The sequence below is a fragment of the Mustela erminea genome, chromosome 10 (genome assembly GCF_009829155.1).
Source record: "Mustela erminea isolate mMusErm1 chromosome 10, mMusErm1.Pri, whole genome shotgun sequence".
In the NCBI taxonomy this organism is placed as follows: Eukaryota; Metazoa; Chordata; class Mammalia; order Carnivora; family Mustelidae; genus Mustela; species Mustela erminea.
The window spans coordinates 60195356-60209444 of NC_045623.1; the positions used below are offsets into that span (position 1 = coordinate 60195356).

Sequence of the window (14089 nt, forward strand, 5' to 3'; positions counted from 1 at the left end):
CACCTTTTCTAGCTAAACAGGACAGATAAAAAGTCAAGATCAGGATCTTCGAGAGGAAAACAAACAACCTGAACATTTCCTATAAGTAGTAGCATCCTAAAACCTTCATTTTCAGAATAATGATTATTCACATGTCAATAACTCCTTTAGGTGAACATGAAACTCTAGATTTGGGTGAAGAAACAAAAGTCAGTTAACATGATAAAGTGAGAAGAGAAAAATCATCCTAACCAAAATAAATAAATAAATAATTCAGGCATAAATTCAGTGTTCCTGAGTTGAATAATAGCTATATTATTATACATTACCTAGTTTTTAAATTCATATTACAAATGTCTCACATTTTTTGTTTTAGTTTGTTCAACCCAGATTTTCCATTCAGTCACCAGATCAACAAAGGTACTGAATACATACTAGGTGCAGGGCCCCTACGAACCCCTATGGGGAACACAAAAATAAATACAACCCAGCCTCTGCTCATAAAGAAATCACAGCCCAGTTTGGAAAACAGATCATTTTATTATGATAGACGGAGAGCTAATAGTGAGTACTACCACAGTGCTAGCAAGACACTATGGGAAAGCAGGGAAGGAGCCCTTAGCCCAGTGCTGGGGCGAAAGAAGACCTAAGCAACGTTCACCAATTAAAGGTGAGTGAGGACAGTCTCATCAGAAGGAATAATACAAGGCAAAGAAGAGCAACAGCAACACCACCACGATATATATGCATATACTATGATATAAAGCGTGGCCAGAAGCTTAGGGGAAACAGGCAGGAAGACAGCCTGCCCCTGTGTTTTCCATGCACCAAAATTCTCATTTATGTCCTTGCATGTGCTCTCTCCAGTGTCAAGGGCAGCTGTATTTGCTGATAATGTAGAAAAGTAATGTACTCACTTTACCCCACATTTGTCTAAAGACACCTTACCCTGATTTAAATACTGCAGCTAGCTACTCTCCTGATGACAAACAGGAACATTCAACAACGCACAGCATCGTGAAAGGGGCCTCGTCAGAAGCATGAGTCATTCCACACACTAAGTTCCTGACATCCTGAAGCCCCCGCTCAGAGGTCAGCTCCTACCTCTACAAGTTCAAGGATCCAAAACTGACACATTAGAGTTTATTGAAACATCACCCTGGTGGGAATCTGCAGTTGGGGATTCAGTCCAAATTTAAAGACAAACAATCCCTTTTCCAGATGTTGGCCTCAGACAATGAGAATACTCTGAAACAATTTCCTTCCAAATAATGGATTTAGAAACAGAAAAGGGTGTTATATTGCAGACTCACTATTCTAACCTAAATATATATAATTTCAACTATATAACATTAATGAACTCTGCTGATGATTAATATGTTCAGTTTTATTCATATTTCACAAAAAAAACGGGGGGGGGGGAGAGTAAAGAAAACAGGATAAGGCCCGATCTGTAAAAATGCTATTCAAGATTACAAGAAAAGAAGGTGTGGGGGAGGAAACGAGAGGGGGTATTCTCGAGATGAGTAGCAAAAACAGAGAGATTTTCCAAACTTGTTAAATCTTCGTTATTTGGAGATAAAACACTCTTAGAAAAAAGGAAACATCAGCGATTGTTAAAATCATCAGGTAAATTCTAACGTCTGTATCCAGGTGGCTTATTTCCTCTGAAGACAACATGGTTCTCCCTGGAGGAACTAAACCGCTAACATCCCAGGAACTCTATCAAGTTTGCCTCACTTCTCGTACTGACTGTAAAACAAAGAAACCTGTCTTCAGCTTCATGATGTCCCACATGGTACTGTGACTAATCCCCAGCCATTTTTATTTACAGTGTCCAGAGTGAGTTTCTATGACAATCCCATGCCATTCTCAATGTTAGACACAGATTTTCTGCCTTTTGAAAATAATTACGGAACAAATCGTTTGTTCTTCAGTCTGTTCAAAGAAAAGCACACATATTAATGGCCGGACAAACAGATTTCACTTTCAGATTAAACAATAAACAGATAGAAGGAGGGGGACAGAGGGAGAGATAGAGAGAGAGGGGGGAGGGGGAGAGAAACTTCCGCTATACACTGGGACCACCAGATCTGGGGGTTGTTGTCCGTGCTTCATTTATCAGACATGCGATAGTTCTTCTCCTTCCTATCACCATCTGTACACACTTTCCCAGAAGACCCTCACAGCTGTCCCATTAACACACTAACACACACTCACACATATAGGACCTCTGCCGTGCGTTCTGTCTGAATGTAATACGTATCTGTTTTCTTTTCACAGGAGAGAGAAAGGCAAAGCAGCTTGAGACCTCGGACAACCTAAAATCCACTTCAGTGTAAAAGTCTCAAAATTGCTAACTTTCTTCGGAGACAGAGCAAAACAGAGAATGTAAGTGGCTATGCTACTGAGACTTGGCTGTGTTTTAGGAACTACTACCAACTGCCAAATGAATTCACCACGGCTTGCTCTCCAAGGCCTTCCTTTCCTTTCTGTTTGTCACTCCCTCATTCTCCTGCTGTTTAGTTTTCCTATAACTCTGTTTTATACTTCAGCATTACTAGAAGGATGGCCTCCAAACAAGGAATAGAACTTTTTGGTGCACCACCAGATTTCTTTAAAGAAAACATGCCACGGTGAACTATTAAATAATAAAACACCTGTGCCCTGCCCTGTATCTGCCTGGGTTTTCTTTCCATTTACATCGATATTTTTGACACAAGAAACCAAAACACATACCACTTACTAGAAGTACCATCAAATGACAGAATTCCTCTACACATACCTGTACAGTAAGACCTTACACCATACTGAGAGCCAGCTCTGCAAAGGTGTAAAACTTCCTACGGGCTATTACTTTCTAAGGATTCTAATTCAACAACATCAAAAGCTTTTAAATCTTAATTTCTGGGGTGCTTGGGTGGCTCAATCAGTTAAGCCTCCAACTCTTGTTTTCGGCTCGGGTCGCGATCTCAGGGTCGTGGGATGGAGCCCCCACATCAGGCTCCACGCTTAGCACAGCGTCTCCTTGTCCTCTCCTCTCCTCTCCCCTTCCCGCCTCTCCTCAAAGGTAAACAAACAAACAAATTTTAGAAGTCGTAATTTCTGAAGAAATTTTATCTGCATTGGCATCGACTCATCTCACAGTCTTTTCTTCAGTGTTGTATGCTTGGCACTCAGCATGGTGCCTACCAGGTAGTAAGCGTTCAAAATGTTTGCTGAACCAAGTCGCCAATGACATGGTGCACTCTGTCAATGTAGGCAACCAAGGTAGATTTTCTATGCCAACACCAACCAAAGAGCACCCACCTTGATGCACGTGAAAACAAGAGGCCAAACCTGCACTCTGCTTTATACAAGAATGTTCTATCTTCAGAGCGCCTGGGATGCAGGCGCTCAATGTCCTCACCTTGTAAAAACGAAGGTTTCCTCTCCGTTTCCTTCAAGGTTTGAAACTCTGAAATCTATTAGCAAAACAGAGAAAGCTCTAGCTGCTCACTACTTTTTAAACGTCAGAGAAACCCATTGCTTTCAGCACTATTCCGTACTTCCAACAAACACCTTATACTCAGTCCATAAATTCAGGGGCAGAGCTGAGAGAGCCTGATACCTTGGGGAGCAACTTGGAGATAAAAAGCCCTAACCACTAACTAACCATCCTAGTGTGGACATATTACTCAGACCCTCTGCTTCTTCACCTGCACAAAGGCAATTATAAAACCTCTCCTACCTAAGTTCAAGGTTTATATGAAGAGCTAATGATATGTATGAAAAGCCAATTTAAATATTATAGAGGTTAACCACAAAAGTCCAGGTTCTGATGGATCTGGCTTTAATCCTGGCTTTGCCACTGACTACTGGCAAGACCTTGACTGAGTTCCGAACACTCTGTGAGCCTGTTTCCTAAAGAACAGGAGTAACTCACGAAAGTGACTCAACAAAAGTCTTCTACTCACCCCCACCACCCAACATGAAAAATTCTCCAAAACTTGGAGAAGTCCAAAAGGAAAACAAAATAGAAACAAAGAAACCCACATAAAACCAGAGAAACCCATATCCACAATTTAGGAAAACCAACAAAGCCAATCCTAAGAAATGGCACCCAGATACATAAACTCCTTGAAGGGCCCAAAATACTTAGCGCCTATCACAGAATGCTTTGGTACAAAGCAAAACGCACTGTTCCAGCTGCCCCGTCTTCACTTTCAAACAAGGTGATGGATAATAAAGGGCCAAAAATGTACATCCCTAGACGTGAATCTATGATCCTCTCCAATCTATCTGTTTCTGTCCCATTCTGCCGTCTCATGACACCGCTTCCCTTACTCAGCACTGCCCCCACCCCAGAACCTCTGAGGCTCAACTGCAAATGAGGTAAAAAGCTATGCATAATCAGGCTTTATATAGGAAAATTGAAAATGTCTCTCTTTGAAGAATTACAAAGCATTCTGTCTGAAACCTCTGACCTTTCTAGAGAAATCAGAGTCACTGTAGTTTAAAAATGTAGGTGGTAAAAGTACAAAGGATTACATTTATCCATTTTGCATGTTTGCCATCTTTTCTGAGATGAGGAGCAAATATCTTTAGAACAATTAGTTCTTCAGCCCTAACATTTCAGGCTGTAATACCTCATTCTCCAAAGAGTTGTATACATCCTGGGCCTGATGAGATGGCACTTTTCTGTTAATTACCACTCCCACTTTATTTTACAGGAAATCTAAAGGACATGAACTCCAGAACCTTTTTTTTTTTTTTAAATAAGACTTGTCCATACAATGAATTGACCAAGAAGATAATAAAAACTCCTATGACTCTTGTTAAAAACCACTGTAATTCCTGACTGGGTGGGGAGGAGGAGGGACTTCCAAAAGGACATTTAAAAGAAAAAAGAATTCTTAATAAAAGTCCTTGTCACATATTAAGAGGCCATACAATAAAAGTATTGCAATGACTATCTTTCCCTGACAGGAACATACAACAATAGTTATGCTGTTGAACAGCATCAAGTTACAAAGACTTCATTCTCAGAAGTTACTTGAAACTACTCTCCAAAAGAGAACCTCTACCATTTAAAAGAAGGGGAGGAAAAGCCGACTAAATGAATCAATCAGCGACTTTAGTAACCTAGTGATTTTTTTCTATAATATGCATCCATGCAAAAATCTCGCTACGGTCATACAAAGATACTGATCAGCTTTTGCCAAATGCTTGCCCAGAATCCTGGCTTGATCTTAAACGTCTGTAAGCCACTCGTCTTTAACTTCCAATTACTTAATGCTACAAATGTTCTCTCAGGTATACACTGTTTTCCATCGACAACATTTTTAGTGTCTAGTATTATTTATGAATTGTGTTCGGCATCAAATATACTTAGGATTTTCACTGGTGATCTGCCATTATGTCTGAGCAGATACAGCTCTGTTAATAGTATGCGATGAAGGTTTACATGCAGATACATACGATCTTAATTACTCATTCTATAGTGAGCTCTTTAAGCATCTCCATTCCTCACTCATTTGGAATGTTTAAAAATGCCACGAAGAAGGGCTTGATGTCATCTTAACACTGAAATCCATCTGTCTATGGCCCTCTTTTGACTTTACTCCTTCTGCAGCCAAATTTTTCACAAAAGTTGATGAGAATTTGTCAACCTAAGGACTTGTAATGTCAGCTCTTTTGAAAGGCAATGGAATATTTGAAAGTGACAATGATGGGATCCTGCATGTAGAATATTCACTTTATGTTGGAGTTTAAAACTAAATAATCCCTTTAAGATTAAAACACGCAGAGTTCGAAATGCTTCCAATAGGGGAAGAGGCAGGCACGTAGTTCTGGGCTTCCCATAATAAGTGGTATGTCCCTAATTTTAAAAATTAAATGATGATTAATATTGTAGCAACACAGTTCCTATTACCCACTGACAAATACCTTTCCATACTTGAAATTACCACTCAGAGCCAGCCATGTAACTCACCACAGACACGTCTTCTCCAACAGCATGAACATGTTGCACTACCCAATCATGGGCTGGCAAAATTACAAAGGGAAATAAAAATCCCCCAAACCATAGCAACAAAGACAACAGCCTGATAATGGCAGATGCTAAACAGGCATACATAGAAATTTTTAAATAGTATTCACTTTTTAAAATATTTTTTATTGTTACTTTTCTTTCATGCCATGTTTTCAACCTATAGAGCATTTCAAAAATACCCATTAAAGCATGTTTATGAATATATATGCTCTGAAAATTATTTATGTCTGGAAACTCATAAATTATTGGGACCACCATAAATACTCATCACAGACATCAAAAGGTAGGCAGTATAGAACAATGGGTGTGAGTCTAATTTTTTTATTCCAATCCTCTTATTTCCAGCTTACGCTTTTATTTACATACTTCAGTTTTCCCTTGCTGGCATAACTGATACTCTGCAACTTTTAGATTTATGAGCATTTCTAAAAAAGAAACTTAAAAAGAAAGCTACATTTCTATTTTAGTCAATATAAGTTCAGTTCAGCAGCTTATTTTTTAAATAAACCCTAGAAGACTTAATATACATATAATGAATATAGTATAAATTATAATTACTGGTCTTTTTTTTCTGTTTACAATTATAAAATTCACACTGAATGGGGCTTTGAATTTTTGCACTGAAGTCATTAAGAACTAATCTTGCTTAAAGAAATGAAAATAACGGCATTAAATAAATCCATCAATAAATCAGTCATTTAAGGAGATTAAGATGAACCCTGTTCTTACTTTCAATTTTTCTGCTTTTTCTTTTAAATTAAAAAAACAATTTTAAACTAATAAAACTCAATTTTTGCTTTCTTTCAAATAATTATGCACAAGGCCAGAATCGAAGGTCTTTTTGGAGTAAAGCAAATTTTAAAATTTTCAATCTAATCATTAAGGGAAGTTAGAAATATACCTCCTGTGCACATAAGAAAATATGGACAGAAATTTACCTAGTAAAATATTATGTGCAATTCTGATTTTTAAACTAACACTTGCTTTAATTCTCAGTGGTTTCCCAACGCATCTAAAACCAATTCATCTATCTTACAAACAGGAAAAAAACATTTTTTAAACCTGTGTAATAATGCTTCTATTCACCAAACTTCAACATTTTTAGAACAAGAAAAATCAAGTCACTCCAGATTTTTAACCCCAATCCTGACAAAAGCATAAGAACATTTTCTCCCTCTCCTAACCAGGTATGGCCTCAGCCTATGCCTAGGAACTGGACATCACAGTAGAATATCTCCAAGGGAAGGGTCAGGATCTTGACGCTTTTTCCTTCCCTCTGATTCACGCTGGTGTGTAATACCATTTAAATGACATCTAACCCCCAGACAATAGGACATAGAGAGAGATACAGAATGGATCTAAACTACATGGTGAAGAGTACTGGGTTTGGAATCAGAAACTTGGCTTTCATCTTACTGTGCACCAGTCACTTGGATATTCTGAGACTTTATTTTCACCTGTACAAATGGAGAATGCATTACTTATTTGCAATATTACTGTGCATTTTTTTAAAAATGAGAGAGAGAGAAAGAAAGAAAAAGCAAAAAAAGAGAGATAGAGAGAGAGGGCTACAATGTATGGCAAAACTTAGTATAATGCTTGCCGCAAAAGAGACAACTCAATAAAAGTTATCTGTCTTCCTCCCTTCCTGTCTTCCATCCGTCTCCCTTTCTCTATTTTCAATTGATCTAGGTCCAAAATATTTACCACTAGGAAAGCATGCAAAAGCCATGAAGAAAAATAAGTGTAAAGGTCTCAAAGAACACTAAACTTAGTCCACTTCAATCTCTAGCTATTATGACCACCCTGATCAGGTCTGCATTTGGATTAGCAGTATCTTACACATTAAAGAAGACCAATGCTCGCCAAAATACACAACTAACTAAAAAGAACTTCTTTCTCTCAATTTTATCTTATTTGGTTTCTTTGACAAACAGAACAGCAAAAGCATCCTCTCTACAGAGTTGTCGCAATTTGTCATGTGTGGACTTATTTTTTTGCCTCGTGAGCCATGTTTATTTAACTAGAACATTTAACAGGAGGGCTAATTCCGTTAGAGAAAATATACTCTTACACTGTGAAATGATCGTAACAAAACACGAAAGCGCTGTTTTCTAATATTTTGGGGAAAACTGAGAGTAAAAGTCATTTCTGCCTAAGCAGCAGCTGGAGAATTCTGGTAAGTTTACAGGGACTCTAAAGTTTGGATCGATAATTTGTATCTTACAGCTGCCTAAGCAACAGCCAAAATTTTGATGACACTGTAAGTTATCACCTTAAAAAGCAAAATGTTAATAACAGCAAATATCTCAAATAGCCCCTTTTCCAAGTTTATGTATGCCACAGTATCCCTTACTGGCCAGACCCTTAAATGATACAAAGAATTTTTGTAAAACTTTTCTTTTCTAAAAATTTGATTAGAAACTCCAAAAGCCCCAAATAGTCTCCTCGTCTCAAACTATGCAATAAAATGTGGGGAGATGGATTATAAAATTCTTCACTTGATATCTTCTGCTCAGGATCCTTTTACAGTCATTACTTAAACCAAAACACTTTTGAGAGCATCTCCATTTGCGATTAAATTCACGGTTTTATGTTTCTCTTAACAAAGCATGCCAGTTCATTCATTCTCTTCCTCCTCCACCTGACTTCTTCCTTCCCCTTATCCTACCTCCCAAGGATTTACAGTTTATAATGTATTTAAAAACAAAATCTAATATCTAAATAAAATTGGGGAAATGATTGCTGAAATGGTAACAAACCAGTGTTTTGCACAGTTAGTGAATTCAATCTGTATTTCATGTTTTTTCCTCTCTTCTAACCTCAAAATTGCTTTCCGTAATCTATATTAACATTTGCGAGCAATTAGAATTGTTGCTGCTTCTGTGCAAGTTTTAAAAAACTGACAGGCCATTCTGTACCCTCTGGAAGCAGCTTGAGGCCTTCACCAAGTCAAACACCCAGTCCTACTGTGTACAGCAGTGACCACAACAAAGGCTGTGGTTTCTCCCACACCAGCCCTAAATAGGTTTAAATTAATGCTATTCATCACTGGGGTGGAAAAGAAGACAAGGCAAATCTAAGCCAGCAGCATTGGGAAATTTTTTACCAACACTCAAACCTCTTAGCCATAAATGAGCTGACCTCCGTTCATAAGTTTACTCCAGAGCAACCCTTCCCCCTATTCCTATACCCTGTCTGCCTTTGAATTTCCATCTTTTTCACTACATTCTAGATAAAGGATACTGTTACTACATTCTAGATAAAGGATATTGTTACTACCCTCAAGTTACGCCTAAAAGTCAAGGATACAAAAGCCATATTTTCTCAAGTTTGTGGATTGTTAGTGCTATTTTCTTAAAAGAATTAAAAGAGAAATAGAAAGATAAATGAAATTTTTTAGAATGGTGCACACACCAATGATTTCAAATGGATCAGTCAGCCACAAAATCCACCTTGAGTTTGGTTTAAGGTTGGAGTAAGAATTTGAGATAGGGTGGCACTTAGTCTTAATTTTGAACATCACTGTATGTTAGTCTTACACCTTCTTTTTCTAAATACAGCTTACTATTATAAATCACCGGAACTAACTGCAGAACTTTCTATTAGGGAGTTTATTAAGGTACTGAAAAAGTTTAATTACATAATGAATGTATAACCTTAAACTTGAGCGTTAAACACACATACACAGGTATGCCTGCTAACAAAATGTATTTTAGATATGCAATACTGCCACAAACTAACATGGTAAGTTAGCCCAAAATTAAAACATCACCATAACTCATTCAGCATAAAATTATAAACTGTAACAATTTAACATTTTCATTTAAAATTTTTTACAATAATGATTCTGTATGCACGGTTAACCTTATGCAGAGTTATATGGTATGTAAAGTACCAGTATTTTTTTTTAAAAAAGAAATCATTTGCACTGCTCTCAACTGCCCTGTGTGTGCAGCCCGAATGTGCACACACATGCACACGAAGCACACACACACTCATACACAGACACTCCCAATCTTACACCTGCTCTGAAGCAGTAGGAAGTGAATTCTCAATCTGTCAACATGACCATCTGGTCTATCTGCATATCACGGCTTTCTCTATTACTATATGAAGGAATGGCAATCACGGAGCCAAAATAAAACTAAAATGCACCTGAATAGGAGTATCTCTGTCTTTGTTGAAATGGAATAATACATGGCATATCAGAGCAAAACTAGCAGAATGTAAATAATTTAAAATGAGCATTCACAACAGCATAATTAAAGAACAATATGGTACGAGTAATGTGGTAATCAGTAATACTGGCTGTACAGGTTTCCGGAATAGGTACCAGACTTCCAAAACACTGCAAACAGCTCTTTCAGTGAGTGGCAGGACTGTTACTATTCCTGGTCCAAGCAAAACTAAGGGTAGGCAGTAACGGGTAGCGTGGAAGCAACCAGTAGCTACTGTACTAAAACATTACTGTGCAAAAATGATCACTCTCCACCTTACTACTAACACTCCTCGTGCTATCCTTAGGACAAATTCAACCACTCTGTCACTGGAGAATTAACAATGACAGTCATTACCTGACAAATATTGGTCATTTATTAGTCTCTCAAAGCAAATTTTAAAGCCACTAAAAAAAAAATTTCCAATCTTAGAAAAGTCCTCATCTGCAAAAAGTGAAGATGCTTGTGGCGATTTAGCTTTTGGGCCTAATGCCACTGGAAAGTTAGGCAAAGGCTTTACTTAGTTAATTTAAATATAATGCTATTTATTTAATTGTACTTTCTAACTGTCTCCATATAGTTGCCTCATTGTTTCATTCCATCTCGCAGCAGGTAATAACTATCAAAAATAAATTGTGACTCTGTCATTCTGGGGTGTAGACACAGCAACTTACCTCTATCCAAGAGGTGAGTCCTTAAAAAAGTCTAACCTCTTACAAAACTTAACTAAACTGAGAATCTTTCTAAAATCTGATTACCTTACCAGAAGTATACAGACGCAGTTAAAAAAAAAAAAAAAAAAAAAACTCTCCAGAAAGTTCTCGGTTGAGTGCCTACTAATGAACAAAGGTTAACTTTATCTAAAAGGTCAAATGCCTGGTGGCTAAGGTTATGACCTTAACAACTTAAATTGTGACCTTGCCACGTGCCGGGTATATTGTAGATTCTGATACAGATCATCTGGTAAAGACTGGTCATAAATTAGCTTTACTGTTACACGCCCACAAAGAAAACCATTTGCCACAATTCCATAATATCTTCAAGTTGTCATATGATACCTATGGAAGGACAACTCAAATAAAGACCAAATTAAGGGCATAAAATGGTTTTGCTCTTTTATACTTTTAACGAGATGAAATTCTCAGGATTATGGAATCACTCCAATTTCATTACACTTGTTACTGTTTATCTGCCACAAAATTCACACTGCCTGAATGCTACCGGATTTAGAAAAAAAAAAAAATCAGAATGTAGTTTAGGTATTGTATTTTAGCAACTCAATAAGTCAATAAGTTTTAGACTACATCACCTGCACTTTTAAAAAATGACTGATTCTGCACTGGCTTCCAATATTTACAGTGTGCCCTAAGATTTCAACCTCCTACCAAAGAAAAGGCCGAGGCATGAAGCAGTAACTATCGTACACATTTTTGGAAGAGGAAAAAAAAAATCTCATTTGGGGGGCTATCTAGAGGGGAAAAAATGGCATTTTGAAAGAAAAAAAAAAATACAAGACTATAGTGGGGGTGTGTGTGTGGAAATCCACCATAGGTGAAAAGGCCACAATGGTTTTGGCATGTTTCTTGAAGCACGTTTCAGAGTCTCTGCCTCTTGCCAATACTGGCAAGTTCTCAAAACTTTTAAGGAGGTAAAAACATTGTTTAGTGTTTACAAATCTTCAGTATTATAACAGATGCTTGTCAAATCAGTTGTATGTAAGTTGACCGATCCACCTCATATTTGTATTGGCAACTAGCTTCCCTTCCACAAATCACAGGTCTCTAAATCAAATTTGAAATATTTTCAGACAAAAGGCCCTTAATATTTTCTCGTGCGAGCGCCCTGTTGCGTGCACCGAGCTGCAGCCGTCACGGTGCTCCGTGAAAGCCAATGGCCTCACACTTGGCTCCCAGTCAGGCCTACCGAGGGATTCTGGGATACCTCAGGAAAACCAAACCGAAAGGTAGTCTGATCCACGTTGCTGTCCATAAATCTTTCATAAGCAAGAAGGATGCTAACTCTCCCAAGCAACCTTCTCCCTGTCACTTCACCAACATAACCCCTTCGGGTACCAAAACCACCAGCAGCCCCGTCCGCTCAGGGATTTGGAGCCACGGCCCAGTAACGAACGGTCACCGACGGAAGAGAATACACGGGATGACATTAGCTCCGAAGGCTGCAGCTCTTTGAATGGAAGGAAAACACTTAGACCTAAAATTCAGAACGGGCGCTGCTCCCACCGACAAAATCCTAACCCGTGTTCCGTCTCGAGATACCTTGGGAGAAAGCACACACCAGGATGTGTACCACCTGTTGGCACCCTCATTTTTCTCTTTTGGTTCAATTGAGCATTTGTTAGAGTTGATAAATTATTTACTTTTCTAAATACTGAAAAGATTAAACACAAGATCTTAAGCAGTCCTCCCTGAAAGCACTGATTAACACCCATCCTTTTTTTTTTTTTTTGTACCCTGCCTTTCTCTGTCAGAACCTCCACTTACACACGCAAATAATTTTTTTAAAAATTTAACTCTGCTTTTTCAATAGAGAAAACAATGTAACAATAGGGTGAAAAGGGGATTAAGAAAGGGATACTTGTTCCTGTCTAGAGGTCAATGGAGAGGTGGTGCCTTTTTATTTCACTAGGAAGAACAGGCTACAGCAACAGGCACTCCTTACAATTAAGTATACATTCTCCAAAACCCAAATATTTGAAACACTTACAGATCACATCCTCTAAAATACTCATCTATCCCCTGCCAACAGAATGCAAATGATAATGTGACATGCTTGCAAAGTTAATTTCTCCAGTTTCTTATGTAAGGACAGATGGATAACAAAAGTTCTCTTTCTAAAACATATATTGAGAAAAATAATAGAGAATAGGCTATCAGCTGACTTCTTTTTTTAAAAAAAAAAATCTCAGTCTTAGAATTAAAAACATTTTGCAAAACAGTACAGCATTGACTTTACAGGTAGCACCTTTCTCCTTTGTGAAAAAAATATGTAAATATATGAACCCCAAAACAGCCTACTGGTAGGATTCAACAATCTTCTTTCCTCCATCTGGCTCAAGGAACCGCCATGAAGGTAAAATCTAGCAAGGCCAATGTGTACATATAAAAAGTCAACAAGTTACACAAGACCTGAGCTTTCCCATAACACAATGAACCTTTTGTCTAAAACAAGGCAAAAGAAACAAAGTAGAAATGCATTCTTTTACTCAGTGCTCAATAGTTTTAGCCTGAATGCTATAATATACACAGGTAAAACATGCCTTGAAAACAGCCTTGAAACAATAACGAATCTTATCACCAATCAAAGCAACTCACTAAATCAATGATCAATATTGATTTCTCGGTGCGTTCATGTACAACCCAGGTTGGTTACTTTTAAGATTAACCTTGCCATCAATTACTTAGAGAGCTGGTTTGTTTCCCCCTCAGCTATCCTAGACAACAGGAATTCCTAAATACAAAGCTACTACGTTTGTGTATGCATGTGAATCTTTTTCCTTCATAAATGATCAGCAATTTGATAGTACTCTCACCACCTTTTCTTAATTAGCAGGGGGTTCAAGAGGCCCCAGCAGGTTAAAAACACTCCCAGAAGATAAGCGACTAAAAATACTGCCTCACCAACCAAACTCCATGCTTTTTAAACGAGATCATTGCCATTTATAATATCCCCTTTATTCCAACTGTTTTATGAGGCTTCTCTCACCCATCACTGAAAATTGGGATTTAAACATATCACACAACTACCAACACCTTTGATAACACGACTTGCCAAAAGACCTTAACTTGGTGAGAGTCCTCTCAAAGCTATGCTTTTCCACCTGAATGAAGCTGTGCCC

The 14089-nt window shown here is 37.9% G+C and overlaps 1 protein-coding gene across 6 annotated transcripts in view; it reads right to left on the reverse strand.

Annotated features, from left to right (window-relative positions):
- Positions 1-14089, reverse strand: part of NFIA (nuclear factor I A) — a 364677-nt gene that overhangs the window by 339212 nt on the left and 11376 nt on the right. The gene's annotated exons all lie outside the window — the stretch shown is intronic.